Source organism: Netta rufina, assembly GCF_964035555.1.
Source record: "Netta rufina genome assembly, chromosome: 28".
Classification (NCBI taxonomy): Eukaryota; Metazoa; Chordata; class Aves; order Anseriformes; family Anatidae; genus Netta; species Netta rufina.
The window spans coordinates 5,008,355-5,030,476 of NC_140152.1; the positions used below are offsets into that span (position 1 = coordinate 5,008,355).

General features: G+C 52.9%; 1 protein-coding gene across 1 annotated transcript in view; it reads right to left on the bottom strand.

The window, feature by feature from the left end:
* The window catches only part of GNG7 (G protein subunit gamma 7), a 61,119-nt gene that overhangs the window by 28,799 nt on the left and 10,198 nt on the right, over positions 1–22,122 (bottom strand). Inside the window, exon 2 of the mRNA XM_084302769.1 lies at positions 20,013–20,090. The gene's annotated coding sequence lies outside the window, so the exon portion shown is untranslated. The remainder of the gene's footprint in view (positions 1–20,012; positions 20,091–22,122) is intronic.

Sequence of the window (22,122 nt, forward strand, 5' to 3'; positions counted from 1 at the left end):
TATTAAGAAGGAGCAGGAGTGTGAAAGAGCCAAATTGCTGCTGTCCCTGAGCAAGAGGGGCTCTGCAGCAAGCCCTGCTAACGCCAGGGGGAAGGGGGTGAGGCGCACATCACCTGCAACCCTCTGGAGTTCTGCTGCTGGAGGTCAGAAAAGGAAGCAGCTCGATACTGCAAGAGAAAAATCGCAGGGCAGAAATGCAGCTTTCTTCCCTGAAATGCACGTTGCAAGCTTTTTAAGTTTTGGGAAAGGAAGCGGGCAGGGCCTGCAGCAAGAGCTGGGAACGAAGAGGGTGCCCAGGTGCCCCCTGCAGCAGGGGGGTGCCGCCACGTGCCCGTCCAGCCAGGCTGTGGGGTGCGGGTGGCAGAGCAGCTGGTGACACAGGAGAAGCATTACTAACACAGCTGAGTACCGACTGAGTCACCAAACCGCAGGAAACTCACCCAGTTCACCACGTCTTCGCCCCCTCCCCTCGCATCGTGGGAATGCAAAGGGCAGAGGACCGCGCGCCGGGGTGCCGGGGTCGGCCAGCCCCGCGCCGTGCACCCCCCTGCAGGGTGATTCACACAGCCCAGCCGTGTGAGCAGGCTGCAAGCACACTACAGCTCTTCCCCATGCAGTAGTAAATGCTGGACCTCGGCCACTTCATCTCTCCTGGGTGGTTTTTTGGCACGGCTGCTCCCAGAGCAGACATCCCCATCCCCTCCGTTCGCTCGCCCTGGCCTCGAGCTGTCGGCTCACCTGCCATCCTACCACCCTACAGGCTCTCCGAGTCCAGGAGGAGCCTTTCTGAGGTTCTAGCTCTCCAAACTGGAGTCCTCACACCACATTTGCTGGGCCTGGGAGCCCCGTGTTCAGGGCTCGAGCCGTTCTTACCCAGTAATGCATTTCCCAGCTGCGACGTTCAAATGGCAACGGGCTGGAAAGCTGGTGTGTGCCGACAGCTGGGAAAGCCAGCACCTGCCTGTGGGAAAGGAGAGCTCATTTCCCCAGAGCTAGTGAAAACAACGAGGTGTAAACTCATCTGAAGAACCACTAGCAGCATTCCTACCAAGAAGGGAGACCGAAGGAAGGGAGACTCATCAGCTCTGAGAGCGCCGGGACAAGGAGAGATCCCACCAGCGAGAACCGAGCCTTGGGAAAAAAAAAACAAAAAAACACAACACACACACAAAACCTCCTAAAATACTGTGTGTATCCCATGCGACGTGGGTGGCTGGTGTGCAGCCAGCTGCTCGCTGTGCTTCAGCAGCATCCCAGTCGTGCCCCTCTCCAATCCGTCCCCATCGCTGCTGGCTGCAACGTGGGACCGCACGCACAGCCTGAGCCAACAGGTGAGGAGGGCAGGCAGCCCTCAGTCCTCTTGGGCACCTCTGAACCCAGTCCCTTGTTCTCCCCTCTCTTTTTTGCAGGATGCAGCCAAGCAGCGAGATGCCCTTGGACTGATTCAGCAGCTCTGAGAGCACGAGACGAGCGGTGCTAGCAGCACGCACGGCGTGCCCGGTGCTCCAAGTGCTCCGTCCTTCTGCTCTGTGCCTCCCCAAACCCTGCCACCGAACCCATGAAGCCACAGGCAGTGCTCAGGGCACTGCCACCAACCCCTGCAGCTGCAGGCAGCTCTCGGGGCCCGCAGGAACGGGATGCCACAGGGGCAGGAACGCGGCAGCCACGGGGCAGGGCACGAAGGGCGATGTGCCGGCAGCGAAACCGCCCCAGGGCAGCCGGCAGCAGGGAACCCGGGGCGCGCTCAGACGAGACCTGAAGAGCAAATATGTTCAGGGAAAGAATGCAAAAGGGTCGAGCAGTGGTTGTCACGGGAGGTACCTGCTCGATGCAGGTACTACAAAGCAGATTTGCTCTGCTGAACCCCAACATCCCGCTCCACAAACCCTTCCTCTGAAGCTTTGTGGCAAAAGTGTTTAAAATTAGAGTATCGCGCTCAGATCTCTCCTGAACAGAGACATTTGTAAACTCTTAAGCAGCTGCAGTTCACAGAAAACTGACAGGCGTGTGTGTTCAGATCCCCAAATTTTAGGCTGATACACACTTAACGCAACAGTGTTGAGAAGCGTTAGGAAAACAGAAAACGGGGAAAACCGGGTTACAAACAATCACGGCACTTCAAAGTGCCTCCTAGGAGACTGCAACCCGAACGAGGCCACCCGGAGAGGGAGAACTGGGACACTTACCAAAGATTTTTTTTTTTTTTTTTTGTACTATATCAAATTGGGATTCTCTCAGTTTTACTACAAAGTCACGCAGAGACTGCCACAATCTCAGATTTCCCCCCCCCCCACTCTCTGCATGCTGATGATTGCGTCTGATTAAGAAACGTAGAGGAGTTTTGCACATGCTGCAGAAATTAAGTTCTTAGAAGGGAGTTTCAAGGGCACGGGAGGGCAGGAAAGGTGGTTTGTGTGCCTGCGTGGAAGAGGTGCAGAGAAGGGTCATCGCCGACAGCCTACAGACCGGGGGAAAGAAGTGATAACTCAGCTGTCAGCCCGGCCACGTGAGGGGGATCTCCTGAAGAGCCAGGTATCGTTACTTGGCACTGGATGAGCCTCTAGAAAGAGGCTTTCAGCATCCCGCTGAGCTCAGATTAGAGGTGCAGAACTGGAAGTCCTGTCCCATTTCAAATACAGTTCAGCCCTGAGCAGTTTTCTGAGCGTTTGCGAGGTTTTTGCTTTGTTTTAAGCTGAGCACAGAGACGAGGAACAAATTCACCTGAGCCAAGACTGCTTCAGCGCCTGCCTCAGGACACTCAGTCACATCCATTTCCCTTTTGTGTCCCAAAACAAGCGGGTCTCTGAGCCAGCTGAGCTCCCCCCCTGCTGCAGGGCTGGGAGGAAGGAGCCTGGAGGCGAAGCCCCAGACCTGGAGGCTGCAGCGTGGTCCCTGCAGCGGCTCTGCCCCAGCTTTCCCGGGTGACCTTGGGAAAGCAACTGCCCTCCTTTTCCTGCAAGGCCTCTGTAAATCTTAACAAAGCACCTCGACGCAGACAGAAACCAGCATTTGTCACAAAGGAGACAGGATTCCTGTCGATGCTGATAAAGCTGGAACCGTGCTTGCACAACGAGCAGCAGCCAGCCGGCAGAAAGCCCTTGCACAATGCGGAGTTAACTATTACTCCTCTACGGATCACCTGTTGCGAGATCTCACATGACCCTGCAAAAAAAAAAAAAGTCTGGAGATAATTTCGAGCCATTAAAAAATGCCGAATATTTGGTGAGATACGTCCGTCGTTATCAAGCAGCGGGCGGCCAGCTAACACAAAACTGTGAGACCGTCTAAAGGGCTGAATTGCAGCTTATCTAAAAAGCCAGCATAATGGCTTTGCAGACTGGATAACTCTTTTTGCTGAACCGAAGGTTTTACTACAAGAGATGAGCGGCTTTGACTCCAGCCCATGCCAGAAGCCCCCAGCCCTGCTCCAGAGCTGCCACTCCTAGGGGCAGATTTGGTTGTTCTCAGCAGGTCCCAAAGCTGCTGTCCCCAAATTTGCTCCCTCAGCTCCATCCGGAGAAGCCTACGATGAACTTTTATCCTAGCACCGCTTTTTGTGCCAAATAGTTCAAGCACAGTAGTTCCGAGGAAGGAAAAAAAAAATTCCTACAGAGTTTAGATAGCTGGATGCTGAGCCACCATCCTGCAAAAACAAGCTGCTAATTTGCTTAGCCACCCTCCTTGACGAGGGGAAGCAAAACGCAGAGGAGCAGAACTGGTTTGCAGAGGCAAAGGCTTGCGAAGGCAGTTGACGTGACTCATGCTTTTTGCATCCTGAAACCAATGAGAAAGGGCAGCAAGGGTTGCTCGGGACACAGCTCCAAGAAAACCATTTCCTTTTGTTTCTGGGGCCGGCTGAAACGGGATTAGACTCGGCCGCACGCCCCCCTTTGCAGATTCCTCTGCGGAATCACCCTCTCCTCAGCTGCAGGCAGTTGCCCCGGAGGGAGCCGCGAGCCCCCTGAGCTTCGCGTGACTTTCAGCAGCCCCGCGCCGATCGCGGGCAGCAGGCGTGGTGCTGGCAGGAGCAGGGAATTGCAACAGGGAAAGGAAAAGGGGAGAAATTACTGGCAGCGCGGGCCACTCCTGTTGGCAGCGCCTCGCAGCCGTAGCAATGCTTTATAAGGAGATTTCTTGGACGCCGCTGCCTACCCTCGTGTTCCTGAGGCTTTCTGTACTCCGCTGCGGATGCTCTACGGTTATTCTTAGCAGGTATTTCAGATAAACGTAATGCCATCCCCAGGCTGGGGAGGGTGCAGGAACACCAAAACAGCCCCGAGAGCTGCTGGGGAAATAAAGCATCCCTTCGGCTCCGAGAGCCTGCAGCCAAGGCCCTCGGAAGCAAAGGTGGGCAAATCCCAGGAGGTTCAGGTTCAAGGAGCTCCGAATGCAGCTGATGTAACGCCGTTAGATCAGGCTTTGTCCAGCCCGTGGTTATTAGCGGTCAGTGACCTGCTGCTGATGTGCTTCCAAAATCGATGAGATTTCATCACCAGGCTAAGGTCGTCTTTAAACGGGAGGCTTCCACGGCGAGCTGGAGCTCTTCATTTGCTTGCACTGGTGGTGCTGGCTTCTTCCAGGTCAATGGTTTACTGCAGCTGGCACGGTGCTGGGACACGTCCTCGTGATCACACGAAGTCATAAAAATCTGGGAACATCGCGTTTCCAAGGGTGATCCTAACACTGCTGCCTTAGCTCAGCTCCAGCCCAAGCTGGAGGCACCGAGTTCACGATTACCTGAATATTTTGTCTCGTCTGGGGTGTTCTTTTTCCCCAGCCAAAGGTTGGTCTGACCTGGAGGCGATGCCATTCGCAGTGTCCTTTGCCATCAAATCAGAAAAAAAAGTTCCCAGCAATAGGTTAAGCCGAGGAAAGCAATTGGTAGAAAGCAGAGACGCTCTTCAGGGTTAGAAGCGGAGCACCCGAACTAATTGCTGACTAATTTGGCTCTTTCTAGACACTTTTACACACATTTTCCTGTGGCCTGGTACAGCTGGGAGCATGTGACAATAACAGAGCGACTCTCTCTGGGCAGGACTGGCAGAAAAGCTGAAGCCTACGGAAAGAACAGCTCACACACGAGCTCCTGTGCACACAGCGCAGAGGAGAAACCCTGAACGGGAGCTTTCTCCGGCCCAAGCTGCCATCGAGACAAAAAAAGCAACTTTCCTTTCAGATTTTAACTGAAATAGCTGACTTCCTAATAAACAAACTGCAATTGCCTTTACTCAATCAGATGGCATTTGGGGATTCCAGATTAATTCCAGCGAACTATAGCAACGAGCAACCGAAAGCTGCCAACATCCTTTTTATTTTAATAGGTACGAACTGGATTTAAAATGCCAGAGGGCTGGGGCCGTGCGTGTAGCTAATAAAGGTGTCTGTCTGGTAGCTTAAGTGATGCGGAGACAGTTCTGGGATTCAAAATTTAAACAAATACTAACCAAATGATGTGGAGCCGAGGCCGGGAGGAATGCTGTCCTAAGGGCTGCAGCACGCACACCCGTCCAGGAGCACAGCTGCATGGGAACCCCGCGCTGGGAAGGGAAGCAAACTGGAAACGAGGCCAGTTAGCGCTGTTTAAGCACTTTTACACACATCTATACTTAGAAAAAAAGCAGATAAAGAACAAGCAAACCTGTTTAATGACAATGTGCCTGTGCAACTCGGTTCCGTAACTTGAAAGCACAAATTTCACGAGATTCAGATAAGAGATTGAGGGCTTTCGCACTAGAAAGTCAGAAATCAATTACAGGAACGATTGACAGCCGGATTATTCACCTAAACCCCCGGCACCCTCTCGCTGATTTGCATTTCAAACACCCAATTTCACAGCAGGCCAGGCTGCTTCCCAGGACAGGCTGTTTCTCCATCTCCTCTGCAAGTTCGCACAGGACCGAACTGTTCCTCCAGCTAACCACAAGCAGGCCTTCCTATCTCACCAGAAAACAAAAGGTTTAGTTCAAAAATCACAGTAAGCATTTTTGCACAGATACGAATGTGCTTAGGCAGCTCCAGGCTTCAAAGAATTGGGTACGAGCCCGACAAACCTGGTTTGGCAGAGGCCAGCCCCGAGGCTCGCTGCGTGCAACGCCGCCAGCACTGCCTGAGCACCAGGGTTTTTTTGGGGGGAAAAAAAAAAGCAAAACCCCAGCAGGTCTTTGTGTTGCCTGCGACATGGACGCCACCACACGGCCTTGTTAAAACAGTGACGGGGATGTCTCGCGTGTCAGCCGGTGGCTCAGACCCCAAAACAAATGTCATGTTTGCTCAGCCACGTGTGACTAACTCGGGCAGCAGACACCACCGAGCACCCCCGGGTTGCAGCCAGCGCTGCCAAACGAAACCTCAGCTCGGTAGCTGAACAGGACCAGGAGGACACATTCCTGTTTACATGGAATTTAGGTGTTTCAGAGGAAAGACTGATTGAATTATCCTGGCTGCCTGCCGGTTTGGCAGAGGCGGGACGGAGCGGCGGCTTGCCCAAACTCCGGGGCCACGTGCGGGGACCCCTTCTTCCTTCCCAGCTCCTCAGCCCTCCTCGGCCAGGGCTCTTTGGAAGCAGCAGGGCGATGTGGCAGGAAAAGAGGAGCCCTGCTGTGTTTACTGCTGCTGGGAGGAAAACCCGGCGGGCCGGCAGCACCGAAGGTTAGCTCAGAGCGCAGGTGGAGCGTGTGGGAGGGCAGGAAGGACAAAACCCAGAGCCAGCAAGAACTGACTCAGCAACGCTCCCCCCCCCCTTTCATTATCTCCGATCTTACAGCCGAAATGTTAAAGCACACTTTCAGAATGACAACGCGAGCCGGGGATGGTTTACATAACGCTGCTGGAAGCCAGCAAATGTTTCAACCCCTGCAGGTTACCCCAAGCGGGGAAGTTGGTCGCGTTGGGAAGCTGCCGGATGGAAGATGGCATCGTGGGGTGGGAGGCTGGCACGCCACGACGTGCAGAGCATGCAGGATCAGCACGGAGGGACACAGGGATCCCCAAAAGGGACATGGAGAGGCTGGCAGTGCCACGGGGCTGCAGCCGAGCACAGGTCCTGCTCCTGGCTGCCCCAGCTGCTCTGCAGGCACCGCGTCCTCCGTCCACCTGCAGGTCACTCAGAAAGCATCACTGCAAAGAATTAACCCTAACCAAGCGACAGGAGTAGTGCTGCAATTCAAAAATGCACTTTCTTCCTTTCTCAGATAGGTAAGGAACAGAAATGTTATCAAAGCTGGCAGCTGGCAGCACAGGGGGATGTGCCACCGGGAGCGGCCGCAAGGCCACCGTGAAAAAACATGGACAAAAACCCTGCTGTAGTTGTTTTGCCATCATCTAACATCAGGCCATGTAGGTATTTATGAAGCCTTCTGCAGTGCACTCAGCTAATTCCCAGAAAATCACGTGCCTGCACAGTGGATTCAAGCTTCGGAAGCCTTCCAATGTTTTCCTGCGAAGGGATGCGATCACCGTGCAGCACTAACAGCAATCTGAAATCCTGCCTCGCTGGTGGGCTGCCAGCCACTGACCCAAGCAGCGGCTTATTAAGCCTGCAGTCATCTCTTCCCAGCTATTTCTGTCGAACTACATGCTCCGAGGCTTGACGAGCCTACAGCAACTTCAGGCTGGGGACAGAAGGGCAGATATTAGTTACAGAACCGCATTATAAAACATTCAGAGAAACACTAATTGCTCAGAAATCAGTGCTCGTGTAACGAGCACATGGCAAGAGGCTCTCTGAGCTGCTGTTTGCAGGAGGAAGGCCAGCGAGGAGTCATCGGGCCTGAAGGACTCATTTCATTTCTCAGTCATTAAAAAAAAACAAAAAAAAAAAGTCAATCCTCCACAGCCGCTTCTACCCACTTTGGCCAATCAATCCTGATCGATCCCCACCGCCTTCGGTCTGGGTGTGAGTCACGGCACCGAGTGACACCCCCATGCAGGGGCTGCTGCCCCCCCAGGCTGAGCACAGCGGGCTCAGGACCCAAGCACGAGGCTGGGGGACGAGCCCACGGCCGATTTATTCCCTGCAGATCCCCGCAGGACAGCCCTGTGGTGATGGGGAGCAGCGGGGCCAGCTGCTGAGAACACAAAGTGCTCCGTCTGGGCTGATTAGCCAAGGAAAAGCCTAACGAGAAAGAAAATAATAAAAAAAAAAAAAGATAATCAAGCCTGCAGGGCAAGGCAGCTGAATGCTGCCCAAAAGCCGTGCTGCAATTTTTTTGGTATGAAACAGCACCTTATTTAGACAATCTGAGGAATGTTACAGAGGGACACCATGGCTGGGGATTTGCATAATGGGCGTCTCCGTCTTGCTTACCTAACGGGGGAAGAATCCCGTCTGTCAGTAAGTCTAGACTGCGGTGGTGAGGCCAGGGGACCGAGGGATCTCCTGGCCAGAAACAACACCGGGCCGGGGCCGGGTGCTGCCATCTGCCGTCACCCACCACGGCCATCTCCGGACCCGAGCTGCTCCACGACACGAGGCTCAGCGTTATTTGGCATTATTCAGGCAAAGAAAGCCTCCTCCTGCTTGGCAGGCCTGAGCTGACTCCTTTTGGGGGCTCCAAGGAGCTCCAAGCAAGGAGCCGTGGCCACGGCAGCGCCTCGCTGGCCGGACCACACTGCTGGCCGTAGCACCTTGCCATTACAGCAACAGGCTCTTTTCTTAAAATGCATCCAAGTTATTCAGTATTCGATAAACGGCGGCAGCATAATGGCTCTAAACTCAGAATAATCTCAAGGTTTTCGTAGCCCAACAGAGACCTCTGCAGCCCAGGCAGGCTCACTGCACACCACGGCGCGAGGCAGCGCTCGGCGCCGGTAGGGCTTTGGGAGATCCAACACCCAGCAGGCACAAAGCTTGGGTTTTAGGCAAAAAGATCGGGATTTAGGCACGTTTCCACCTGCACCACGGGGTTTGGAACCGCACAGACCTCAATGCTTCCAAGCGAAGAGCAGCAGCAACTCGTCACCCATCCAAATTCTTCCTGCCCCAAAGCGTGCCAGCGTGGCACACCTCGCCCCAGGCCCCAGTGGGGACATCAAACATCTCCCAAAACAGGGAGGTCTGAAACTCTTCAGCATCCAGACCCCCAGACCTAAACCGTACACTAAGCAAAGCAAAGCTCCTTCCCTACTTTGAAATCCAGCCCCCCGATGTAAAGACAACCCACCACTAGGATGTGAGTGAGGTGCCCTGCTCCCAGCGAGCGGGTTCCCATCTCGCCAGGCTGAATTTCCTTCACCTCGTGGGTATTTCACACATGGGATTGGACATGTAGGGTCTCACGAGAGGCCTGTGGGTGCACAAAGATGCTGCCGATGCTGCACGGGCAGCACTGCTGGCAGCTGTGCCACCACCAAGAGGCAGTGACCAGAGAAAGGCAGCGCTGAGGCTCCCGTACCGCAGCCCGTACTGCACATTCAAGACATTTTCTGTCCTACGCAGCATCAAGCATCATTTCTTTCAAGGAAAAAGATCTCAGAGTATTTCCTATAAGCTGCTGCACTCAGCAGTCAGCATCTGGTGACCAGCAGGGCAACAAAGGATGACTGGGCTGTGGTCAGGCCCGACCGCAGCGCGTCACGCGCGGGGCACGGCGCTGCCACCCCTACGGCGGGCGAGCTTCGAGACCTCCAAAAAAAGAGGGACACGAAGGCAGGGCTGCGTGAAAAACAGCAGGAGCTATCTTGCAAAACAGTGGTGAAAACGTGCTGCTGGAATGCTGTTTGTAGGAAGTCGGAGCAGACAAAAAGCCTTGCTTAACCCCGCCGTCGTTTCCTCCAAAATGTGCTCGGCTGATAGGGCTCTGCGCCGCGAGGTCAGCGGAGGCGTCGCTCCTGTTCCAATCAAACTTCAACACTGCTCGGGGTGCACACAGGGAAAATACCAACAGAATGGAGAAACCAGGCTAAAACCTCCCAACTAAAGCCCAGATCTCTGCTCCCAGATCACCCAAAAGTCTAGAGCGATCTCAAGCAGCACAACTGCTGTTTAACTTATTTCGTCTACAGAAGAGTCATGAGGCTTTAATCACCACGCTGCTTCATTAGCTGGAGCTCACTAATTACAGCATTTGTTAGTCAGCACTGGCAGATAATGCTTCAGTGCTGATTGTTTGCGTAGGGGAGACTGGAACTGATGATTTAATAAGTTTCATGGCATACAAGGCGAGGTGCAAGAGCTGTCCTCAGCAGAACGGAGAAAATCGTCGCGGTCTCGCCGTGCCACGAAAGCAGCTGCTTGGGTGGGATCACCAGCACGATGCCAGCGTTCAGAGGAGACAGCAGGGAGCTAGGAAGGTGCTCACCCTGCACCACCACGCGCTGAGCCTCCTGCCTCCACCCTGGCCCCTCTGCTCGGGGCAGGGAGAAGCCAGGACGCCCGCACCATCGCCTCCTTCAGCACGCAGCAAGAATTTTCGGAAAAAGAACCAAAAAGGCACCGTCTGCAGCGCCTCCTGTTCACGAGACGCTGGTTAACACACACGCAGAGGCTGGGTAAAAAAACGAAGCTGAGCTCCAGCACCCAGCTCCAGCAGCTACAAGCTGCTCTTCCCCAGCCCTGCGCGGGAACAAAGGCTCCCCCACACGCCTCGCGCCTCCTGACTAAGAGGGACACGTCTTCGGAATCCGTGGAGCTCCTACCCTAATTAAGGAGGTGGATCGCTGTTACATAACGAGCAGCACGCTATCCTCGTGGGCAGGGCAAGCACCGGGCTTCACCTCCGACCGGCAAGGAGCAAGACGAGTCCCCTCCGAGGGTGCCTGGGAACAGCTCGTGCAGTTGAGCAAACACCACGGCGGCGTCTCGCCGCGGCGTTCTCCATCCGTGGCAGGTAAAACAGCCAGCAGGGAAGGTGAAAACACCCGGACAATACTGCCAGTTTCCCAAGAGTCGAGTTGTTCTTGCTCACCTTGTTGCAGCAGAGCAGTTTTGGCTACTTACACGGACTTGCTGCTGCAGCATCCCAGTTCCGTCCCATTCCTTCCAGAAAAGGGAACTGGGATTCAGGAGATCGGCCGCTGGCACACCGAACAGATGGTGCGTTATTAATGAAGTTCAAATTCGGAATAATACATCTCGCTCTGCTGATTGCGACTTTATTATCATAATATTTACTCCAGTAATCAGCGTGGTGAAGGCGCTGCGCTGCCTTCAGTCGTCTGTTTTCCCTGTTATCAATTTCCCATCCCGAAGAACGCCCTGTCCCAGGTACATTTTGAAATTAACATTGGCTCCTTTCAATTTTATGGTGTTTCCAAGCACATTTTTTTTCCCCTGTTGCACACAACAGACACACTGGCAGGGAAGGCATTTTTGTTTGTTTTTATAAATAATGCTCACGACCTGGAGGTCAAGCTTGGTATTTCTGACCCCGAATTTGTGGCATCTGAAACTGGAGATAAATAATGCTTCGGCTACTGGATGAGAGCTGACTTAAATACCCCGCTCTGGATTTCCCTGCCATCTAGCTACAGGACTACAGCCAGCAGATGTTAAACTCCTGTCCCCTGCGGTGGGAGAGGAAGAGCTTTTGCACCTTCGTGTTACTGGGGGGATGCTGCAGAGCAGTGCTCGAGCAAAAAAACCCAGCGCAGAGCCCTTTGGCTGAGCAATGGGCACACTGGCAAGCTCAGCTTTCAAGAAACAAACACCAAAACCTCAAAAACTTTACGGCGGGAGGACTGAGCTGGCCTCTGGAAAACACAAAAACCACCACGGGGAGAGCTTCGAGACACGACCAGCGCTGGCAGAGGCGGGGATGCTCCCCTGCCCGCCGCCTTACGGGAGCACGGCCCCCTTCCTGCCTACCCGTAAGCGTTGCTCAACCCTCCTCCGGTCAGCCCAGCTCACCGCTGGGAGCGAGAGCCGTGGACTCCTTCCAAGAATCCATCCGAGCCGAAATCCAACCCTGCTTGTTTTCCCCACTCGCTGCCTGAACACAAACACGTTTGTTTTTTTGTTGTTTTTTTGTTTTTTTTTTCAGGGAGCAAAACCCACGTCACTTAACTCCCCGCTGGGTTTCAGGCCGTGGTTCGCCTTGCCCCTTTTACCTCCATCTCCTGCTTTCAGTAAGTCACTGAGGGACAGTTCTCATGCCCTTTTTTTATTTTTTTTTTCAGAACAGCAAATTCTCACAAATACCACACCAAAAACACGAGCACCAACTCCAGCTATCTGTGTAAACACGAAGGTGAGAGCGAAAGAGAAAGCCCCGTTACGGAAAAAGGAAGCACCTGCAGCGGGGTGCGAGACCGAGAGACCAAAACGGAGCGTGGGCCACAAGCCTGAAGGCTTCAGCCAACAGCAGAAGGCTCGGGATCAGCCCCAGCTCATCTCCTGGACCCCAAGACCAGGAAGGCACCGGCTGCCTCCTCGAATTCCCCGGCTCGAGCCGGGTTCTCCATCGCATCGCCCGCATGCAGGGTGGGAGAAAGGGGGGAGGAAGATGAGCAGCCTGGGGGAATTTCAGCCATCAATAAGCAAAGAGCCTCTTCAGCCCCCTCCATACGGCATGATGTGCCTTTTGGAAGGAAGATCGCTGTCCCCATAGCCTGCTGCCTCCTGCTAATTGCTCTAAGGGATGAACTTGCCCCCGTAAATCACGGGCTGCACGGAGCCAGCGCTCAGCTCTAGCCCCCGCTCGCTGCCTCCCAGCTCTTCCAGCTCTACGTGATTTTATCGCATGAAAAAATAATTACTGCTTCTAAATGGCAAACAGATTGGAATAGCAAGCAGCTTGGCCCCGTGAAGTATGTGCAGTTGTTTAAGTGTCTCTGGTGCTCTCGGAGAGGTGATAAATGCCGAGCTGCTGCCGCCTCCGAGCTGCAGGGGAGAGCTCGAAGCCACAGCCAACGACGAGCCACCCAAAACCCCAAATCTACCTTTTGACTAAACTGAGCTCTGCTGACAGCAATCACGAGAGGCAACACCCAGTACGGGGAATTTCCTATTTGAGAGTCACAGCATGGCCAAATGCTTGATGGAGGGGAAAAAAAAAGAACCCTCATCTATACCAAACGAAGTCTTGAAGCCGCAGCTACCTAAGCAAATGCCTGGAACGGCGTTACAGACACCTTTATTTGTACTGTTCCTCCTCAAACTTCGTTGATGCACCTGCCTTTTTGACTGCCCTTTCTTTCCTTTTGTTTTAAAAGCAGCGCAGGGATCCCTGGGCTCAGTGCTCTCACAGCAGCCACCGCAGCCCTTCAGATCCCTCCTGTAACCGGTCACCATTTTAAGCTCTGTTGGGGTTTTCTGCAAGCACAGCCGTTCAGGGCTGCTGTCGAGCCACATCAGAAGTCTCTGCAGCTGAAGACAGGCCCTGAGCAGCTCCCAGGGGAAAAAACAGCGAGAGCAGCAGCCCCTGCGAGGCACCTGCAGCTCTGAATTTCGACCTCTCCACCCCAGAGAGCCCCTCTCATCTCCGCAGCACTGCCTCGTGGCCCTCGCAGAGCCTCCCAGGGGACACACACTTGTCCCCCCTCGGCCATCCTGCAGTCGGTGCCAGCCCTGCAGACACCCCGAGCTCGGCCTGATGAACTGCAGCAGCGTTTCTCCTGCTCTCAGCCCTTTGAACCCAAGGTTAATGCACGAGGCGCAGTTTGCAGCGGGGAAAAAAGCAAGCCAAAAAAACTTTCCAGAGGAACACAACACCATCTTCGGCTTTCCGCAGAAATGAGCCTTTTGTTTACAGGCTTGCAGGAGCTGACTCCAGGGGCTGGTCTGTTCTTGCTCAGAGAGGGAAAACAAGCCTGACCTCAGCGTGCTGGAATAAACTCTGCCCCCTCCTTCCTCGCATGCTTCTCCCAGTGCAAAGGTAAAGAACACGATATCCCGCAGCGTGACCCGGCTGAGCGCAGCGTGACCACGCGCTGCCGCTCGCCGACACCGAAAACAAGGCCAACGGAGCCAAGAAGGTGAGCGAGCTGGGCCAGCTCCTGCCTTCATTCATCTGGAGGCGCTGGCCAGCGGCTTCCCAGCCGGCCAAAGGTCTCCAGTAAGTCAGCTGGCCCCCAGTACGCCGCGTCCAGCGCTCGCCGCTCAGCGCACGGCTCCCGGTGCGCAGCCAGCCGCGCGGCAGGCACTCCCCTATCTCCCACTCGTAGCGTTTCCTACGCGGGCGATAAGCAGGCTGCAATTTCCTCCCAGCGGATATTGCAGAGCAGCGCCTGCCCGAACAAAGCCCTCAACATCGCCGTGCCGGAGTGCGAGGGGCTCCGCCACCCGCGTTAGGAACTCGTCGCGGGCGTTTGTCGCACCAACGGGTCTGGAAAAAAACACCTCGTTGGTTTTGGTCCTTCTTGACCCATGCCCTGGTTATATTTTGGGCTAGAAGCCTTTGCTCACACTCGCCCTGCACGCAGGCCTGCGCTATCACAGATACCCTGCAGTGGGTGGGAGCGGTGAGGAGGGGAATTCCTTTCCGAACTGCCTGGAAGCGGCAACAGTTGGTAATGCAAGGCATCTCCCGAGGCAAAGCCTGCAGCTGCCAATGTTCCCTCAGAGCCGGTGCAAAGCTGGAGGGAAGACAGATCATACAGATCATCCCTTCCAGCCCACCGGCAAGCCCGCGGTGCCAGGAACTCCGTGGGAGGCGGTCGCTGCAGAGCCTTTCCAGCACCCCCTTCCAGCTCCCCGGCAGGAGGAATTTGCTTTCCTTCCCTCGGACGCTCCAAGATCCGGCAGGTCGCAGGGCAGGCGGGCGGCTGATGCTGTCAGCGATTCCTACTGCCACTAATAAAGAGCGCTAGGAAAGGATTAGAGGGAACACACAAGGTTCAGAGAATCCTTCCGCAGGAAGAGGCTGCCGTATGAGCAGTCTTTACGACTTTTCAAGAGCGTTTGAGTATGTGACAGGGTAAGAATCAAAGCCACTGCATGCATTAGGTGAACGAGACAGCAGCCCAGTCACCTCTGCACATAAAGCTCAGTGTGCAATGTTCCTGATAACACGATTTGGGATTGCAATGTGAGAATAAGAGAAAATTACATTTGCACTGGCTGTGACTTTAGACTCTTTAGCTCCAGCCTGCTCGTTCAGTGAAGAGCCCCAGGATTTAGGAAGCCCAGAGCCACCAGCAGGCTGTTGGAGCAGAACAGCCTCCGAGCCCTGCCCTGGTGAGAGCAGCGTGCCCGCGCCGTGCTGGTGCCCGCGCCGTGCTGGTGCCAGCACCGCCTGCCCCCGTGCAGCACGGTTGGGCAACGCAGAACAGCTCATGGAAAATCAGAAGCTGCCAAATAGCCGAAGGCTCCTTCCGAGGCGTCTGATGGATCCCTCCTCGAGGAACTTGGGAACTGTTACATGCCGTACCCGTGGGCCAAACGCAAGCATTCCAGGCAGGTAGTGCTGACGGGCACCCAGCAGCACCGGCACGGGACCGTGATTCACGGCCACGCCGCAACCGCACGAGGTCGGCACCTGCCGTGGCAAGCAGGTCGCAGACCCGCACCAGAGCTTCAGGATCCCCCAGGACCAATGTCTCGGTGAAGTTAAAGGGAGAAGAACACGTTACTCGGGGTAAAGGTGCTCAGACCACGCTCGAAATTAAAGAGCCTTACTGGGATAACCCGCCCTGGTTGTAATTCTGCTACGCAGTGCTCTAAAAATAGGCAAAAGGTACTGGCCCAGAGGTAGACTTTGCCCAGTCTCCAAAAATAGACACCCAAAAATAGTAAATCATTACCAAGCAATTGCATCTGGACAACCAGTGCAAAACATCCGTGGTAAAAGACAGAGTTCATCGAGTTTTTAACTTTTCCCCATTAATTCCTCCAAGGGACGAGCAGATTCCTCTCTCCTTGCCCACAGCAGCCCTGCTATTTTCCAGCAGGCGGCCCAGGATTTTTGCTAAGTAACAGCTGCCACAGCCAGTGCACATTTGCTTTTGGAAGCAAACTGCTGGTTGTGAAGTTGCTAGGAGGTCTGTGCTGGCAACTTGCTCTGGAAGCCTTTTTTTAAGTCCTAAAAAGGGAAGGCTCGGAGGAGAGGCGAGCGAGAGGGGCCTTCCCTCCGGCCTGCAGGGCTTCACACCTCCAGGGACCTACGCTGCAAGCTGCCAGCCCGCAGGAACCGTTCAACGGGCCCCCCAGCAGTACATCTGTCGCTTTGAGGCCCCTCCACGGGGGGATTTCTGAGCAGCAGCTGCTCCTGTGAAGCTCGGCTCCGTCGGGTTTCTGAGAGCAACAGGAAACGCTGCCAGCAGCTGTGCTGCCCGAGGACAGAAAGCAACGCGGCCCCCGCGCAGCACCGCCAGCACAAAGGACCTGTGCACGAGCAGCTTTGTGGGTGGAAGGTGCAACTCTAGACCTGTTGTCCTGTAAGAAATAATTCCTAATTAAGCGTACAAGGTCCTACAAAGCCATCAGCTGAGGTGAGCAGGGCAGCTAGCACGGAGCTGCCTGCATTCCCACCCCACGCCGGGCTCCGCTGATGAGCCTGGGTGCTCGGAAGCACGGTTCCTACACGATCCCACATTCCTGCTCAGGCTTTGTTTTTCCTCGGAACAAAAGAGGAAAAAGTTCAAAATAAGCCCTGCAGACAGCAACATTCCATTCGCAAGAGTTCATTCTTAAAAGGAACGGGACAAACTAATTCCTCAGTAAATATTTGGGGTTACAACTCCGCTTCGCACCATCTCCTTCAACACTTCCAAGGGTTCAGAGAGCCAGTAATAGACTCAGGACACCAGCCCGTGGAAACAACAGGACTTATTTCAGCAGTAACAGAGCTATTTTTAAAAGTTTTACTTATGGGATGCCAATTTCCTCAAGCTGTTTGGAAAATGAAATGTAAAAACGTACAAACACTAATGGAACAAAAATGCGCTATAGCAACAGCCTCCTCTTGCTAGGAGATACACCAGATATGTTCCGGACTTTCCGATTCTCTTTCATCCCCAAATCACCTTTTCCTCCTTTTAGACAAGGGATCAAGAATAGCAACAAAAAAAATCGCTATGTCTGTAGCAAAAAATATTTGTTTATGGAGAAAGTTTGTTCCTATAAAAAAAAAAATCTGCCAGTTTTAGCAAATGCCTCCAGCTGTTACAAAGAGATCAAACCAGGGACAATGCACATCTTCGTTCTGGGGATGCTCACGTTTAATGTAATTAGATTAGCTCAGTGTCTCTGCCAAGCAAATAAGCAACACAAGAAGTCCTTTTATGTCGCTGACAACCTCCTAAAAATCGGAGGAATTTTAAAATGTACACCAACCCAACAACTGCTTGCAACAGGAAGAGGAGGTGAAAGAGTATCCAGCTGAAGCAGCAAGGGAGAATTCATTACACTGTAAATACCAAAGCGAAACACAGATGGGATACTGAGGTTTATAATTCTTAAAGTGCCATTATAAAAGTGCACAGGCATTTGCTGTTCAATATTATGACAGGCATTCAGCCGGGTAACGTATAGCTATTTTCATAGTTGCACCAACAATTCGAGAACTGTTCCAGTAAAACAAACACGAAACATCAACAGGCTGTTGACTTCAAATCACTGAAAATGCCACTCAAAAAAAAACAAAAAACACCACGATGACAAACTAGCAGTGCTTCCAAGCTAGCACTAAAGCACTCCCCGGGGAAGGGATCTTTCCCCTTTCCTACAAGATGGATAAAGTTCAATCTGTTCTGCCATTACAGCAAGTGAAAAGGGAGCGAAGAAAAAGGTCTCCTCGAAGGAAGGGAAGGGTTTAAAAGCAAGGTTAATTGCTTGGTTTTAAATGTGGATATTTCTCCTGGGATACATTTTTATCTCAAAGCAACTTCTGAGGTTATTTCAATGTGCTTTCATGTTATACAAGCGCCCTATCTTCTAGAGGCTATCAAGCAGTTTTATATAGCCAATTAGCAAGAAAACCAAATAAAAGCCATAATGTACCCTGAGAAAATGGGGTGCTCTTGATGCATCAGTGATCACAGGGCCAGGGAAGCATTTCTGCAAGACGCAAGTCGCCAACAAAGATGTCTTCGTGTAAATCTAGGAACTAAACAAAACTCGACAGGATTAAACCCAGCTTCCTAACCACCAGAAAGGTGCTGAGGGTCCCGCCGGGCAGTGGTGACCTGCTGGCTGCTCACCACACAGAGCTGAACGGAGCAAAAGGGGTCACAAACGGCTCCTGAAAACAGAAGCCAAGTCCAGCAGTGGCGACTTGTTCACAGCCCTGCTTCAGGAATGGCTTAAAAAGGGAAAAAAAGCAGGCGGCGGGCTGGGGAGAGATGCATGCTTACATACTTCAGTAAAAATCTGCCTCTTCAGTGAAGAAAGATTTGCTTTTGAGACGGAGACTGGCATAAGCATTTCCTGCTTGGAGCCCTGAGGCGATATATTACAATATAACAACCTCCATCAGTTTTCCTTTTTTTGTTTTTCTCCCCGATTTCCTTATGTTTCGAATTAACTCTCCAGTCCACCCTGACTCACAGCAAGGCTCGGTGCTGATTCCATGAAAATCGCTCCCTTCTTGGAGGAGACACCAAGTGCAAAAAGTAGGGCAAAATGACGCAAGTGGAACCGACAGGCGACATTTCTCATGAAAGTGAGGCAACAGGAAGCACCGCTGTACTCCTGCCACAACCCGGGGAAAGGACGACCAGCCGCATGATAAAACACAGCTCCTAATACATTTGCTAATGAGCGTGCCAGTCAATTACTCATTCCAAATTGATTTAAGGACTTAGGCTCTCTCAGCTGTCTGGAGACTGACGCTGCTGCTCTGATCACGAGCAGCTCACGCCTGGAGCTGCAGCGCGGTCCAGCTGCCAGGGACACACTGCCCTCTCTTGGAGATCCCACTCAGAACCCAGGCTCCCAAACCAGCCCTGCAGAAGGATGCTGAAGACCAAAGTGCTGCTGGCATCTCTCAAAAACTCAATTTCTACCACTCAGGGACAACGACCAACGCTACGTGATGGATTGCTTTGAAGAAAGAAGAGCGAACGTCTATGGGAAGAGCTGTGGTCAAGGTAGGCCAGTTTTAACCGATAACCTTGAAGGTACCATCCTACCAAAACTTTAATCTTCTCACCTGGAATGAAAGGCAGATAGCGTGTGGCACAATTGTGCCTTCCCTGGAGTATATTGTAACAGATAAAAAGCGTGGTGATGCCACGTTAACAGTCATCAAAGAATGTAATGTATTTAAAAAAATAATCCAATTTACAGACAACAGCTACCTTAGGAAATCGGGGGTTTTTTGTGACCTTGGGGTAATTTTAGACACTTGACATCCTACTGATGGACTGTGAGCAGCTAAATACCCTCACAGACATGGACTTCTGTGTTTCGGCTCCCCAGCAGTGAAACAGGAGCGGTCTCCACCTGAAAGCTGGAGCTAAAACCAGAGGCTACTGCTCAAAGCAGCCACCCTTGCAGCGCTCAGAGGCCCCAGTGTACCACTGGGAGCAGCAGCCTAGCTGTCCTGCCATCAGAAAGCTGCAATTGTTACCACTACCTAAGGTGCCTGAAGTTTCGTCATAATTTATCAAGCAGCCCTCTCAGGAACACGGCCTTCAAAGACAATTATTTAACCACTCACCCCTCGCATGACTAAGGGACCAGGTGATGCAGGGTACACGGAGATCTAGCACTTAGTGCTCTCGACAGAAAAGGCAGTTCAATTGCTGCCCTGTGTCCGGCCCTGAAAAAGCACCTTTTCAGCCCGAAAGCAGGGTGTACAGAGGTGCTCGCTGCAGTGACAGGATTGTAAGCGGCAGGTCTCGATGCACAGGGCAGGAGCAGAGCAGCCCTTCCCGAGGCTGCTGTGTGACTGACCCTCAAGTTACAGCCTTTCAAGGAGCAGAATAAAACATTGCAAATGCCAACTGTTTGTGAGTTGTTACCCAAGCAGCGTTGAGGCCTTGGTCAAACTGCCTCCAGGTGACTCTGAGCGTGCTGCTAGCCTCGTAAGACATCCATGGTTTGGGGAGTCAAGGATACAGAGACCTGAGGAGTTAACTGGGAGGCAGGAGGAATGGTTTGGAAAGCTTTTTGGTGTGCTGCTGCGTGAACATACCTGGTTAGGGAGCGTTCACCCTGCCGCCTTCAGAACAAAGGCAGATGTGCTCTCTGGCTTGAGAAATGGCCGGTTCTCCTAAAAGAAAGGAAACAGAGAGAGTTTTCAGCAATTAAAACATGACTGCGGGGAATGCTTGCTACTCTGCGAACATCAGGCTTTGATCCAACCGGCTGAAGCACCTCACATCTTTATTTTAATTTTTATTTATTTATTTATTTATTTTTTTTTAAGACAGCAGACATCACAGCCATCCAGCTACAAAGCCCCTTCTCACGCTGACAGACGCAGGCAGTACGTTCTCCTTGCATGAAACCAGGCTGGAGCTGGCTCTCAAGGAACTATTTCGGGTCACCTCATGAGAATGAGGGAAATGTCACATGGATTCACGGGTTAGCAAGCCAGCAGCTCTGCTGGCTTTAAGGCTGACGGGAGGCACAGCACCTGCCTGCATCCAGTGCAGTTCAGGCTCGAGTCTGAAGATGGCCCCACGCTCACAAGGGATGCCAGGCGCTCCTGCCTCCCTGCGCAACACCCAAAAAAAATATCACCGGGCACACAAAGAGCGGAGAAATATTCCGAATGCTTAGTCAGCCATCAATCACATGTTATTTGTCATACGCTGACAGCGGAGATGCTGCGAAGGCAAGGAAGCAGTCACATACATGCATTGTATATTTCTAAAGATGTAAGGCTGCAATACAGAAGCTACAACAAAAGAAACCAGAGAAAAATAGCATGAGCAACTCAGGGAAGTCAAAAAGAAAGAGAATGACAAAGATAGATTTAACTAAAGAAAGGGAAGGGGAAGGCATATCTGCAGTATTTCATTTTTTGTTCCTCCTCACAATGATCAAATTAAAAAGCCCACACACTTAAATTAAGTACAAGTTAGAGGGGAGTTGGAAATACAGTCATTCAGATTCACTATTTAGGTTAGGAAAATTGCTGCATTATATTCCTTTGTCAAGCGGCAGATGATGAAATCTGCAGAAGAAAATGCGGAATTTGGACCCATCTCACACGAAGCCAGAAGAAAAGCCGGGGGGCTACAGGGACGGGTTTCCGAGCGGCCCCGAGGAGCCCTGGCCGCATCGGCATCGTCCAGCAGGGCACACACGACAGCAGCTGGACACGAGTGTGCCTGACCTTCTCTCTCCCCCATGTCCTACGGCCAGCCCTAACGCCACCCTCAGACCCGGCCCACCACGTTTTAGGCCCCATCGCTACTTTATTTTTATTTATTTTTTAGACAACCGGATACACGACGAACATAAAAACCAGAATTGAGGCGGGGGAGCAGGGCACAGTTAGAGCTGCGATTTTCCTTTGCTCAGGAACCTTCGCTGTGTTTAATTCACACACTCGAGCACACCTCTGATAAAAACCCCCGTCTCCACGGGCTTTGAGCAGGATTCGTCCCTGACTTAGCACCCCACCGCCATTTCCCCTCCTGGGCCCGAGGCCTCAGCTGCCACCACAGCGCCCGAGGCCCAGCGAGACCCCTCAGGGCTTGACCCCCGACAAGGCCCCGCCATATATTAGCAGAGAAATACCCTCCAACACACAACAGAAGGAAGCACAGAGGGAACAGGGAAAATTAGTGTTATTATTTTAGGCAGCCACAGGCTCCGGCTTCCTTTAAGGTGTGATCAAAGCAGCAGGCGTGCCGGCCTGTCCTCTGCGAGGGCAGGTAGCTGCGTAGCTTGTTTCCAGAGGGAATTGTTTAACGTCTAATCATTAACAGCAAAAAAACACCCCAGATAAAAGTCAGCCAGTGATAGACCAAAGCAATGATGCATTTCAAGTCAGCAGAGTCATTACAGTCACCAGGAAGCGCGGGATGTTTGCTTGTTCCTGTTATGGCCCTACCGTGTTTCCCCTGCAGAGGGGACAGCTTCGCAGGAAACAATATAAATTAGAATTAGAAGTAGTCATCTCTCTGTTCTTCCAGCCTCCCCCCTCCAAGCACCACGAGCAGCAGCAGCAGGACCAGGCGTGCTCGCACGGTCGGGCATTTCAAGCTGCTGCTGCCATTACATGGTGAGGGGTGGCGGCGGCATTGTGAGCCCGAACACCACAGGGGCTGAGTTGGAAAGGGGCCGAGTTG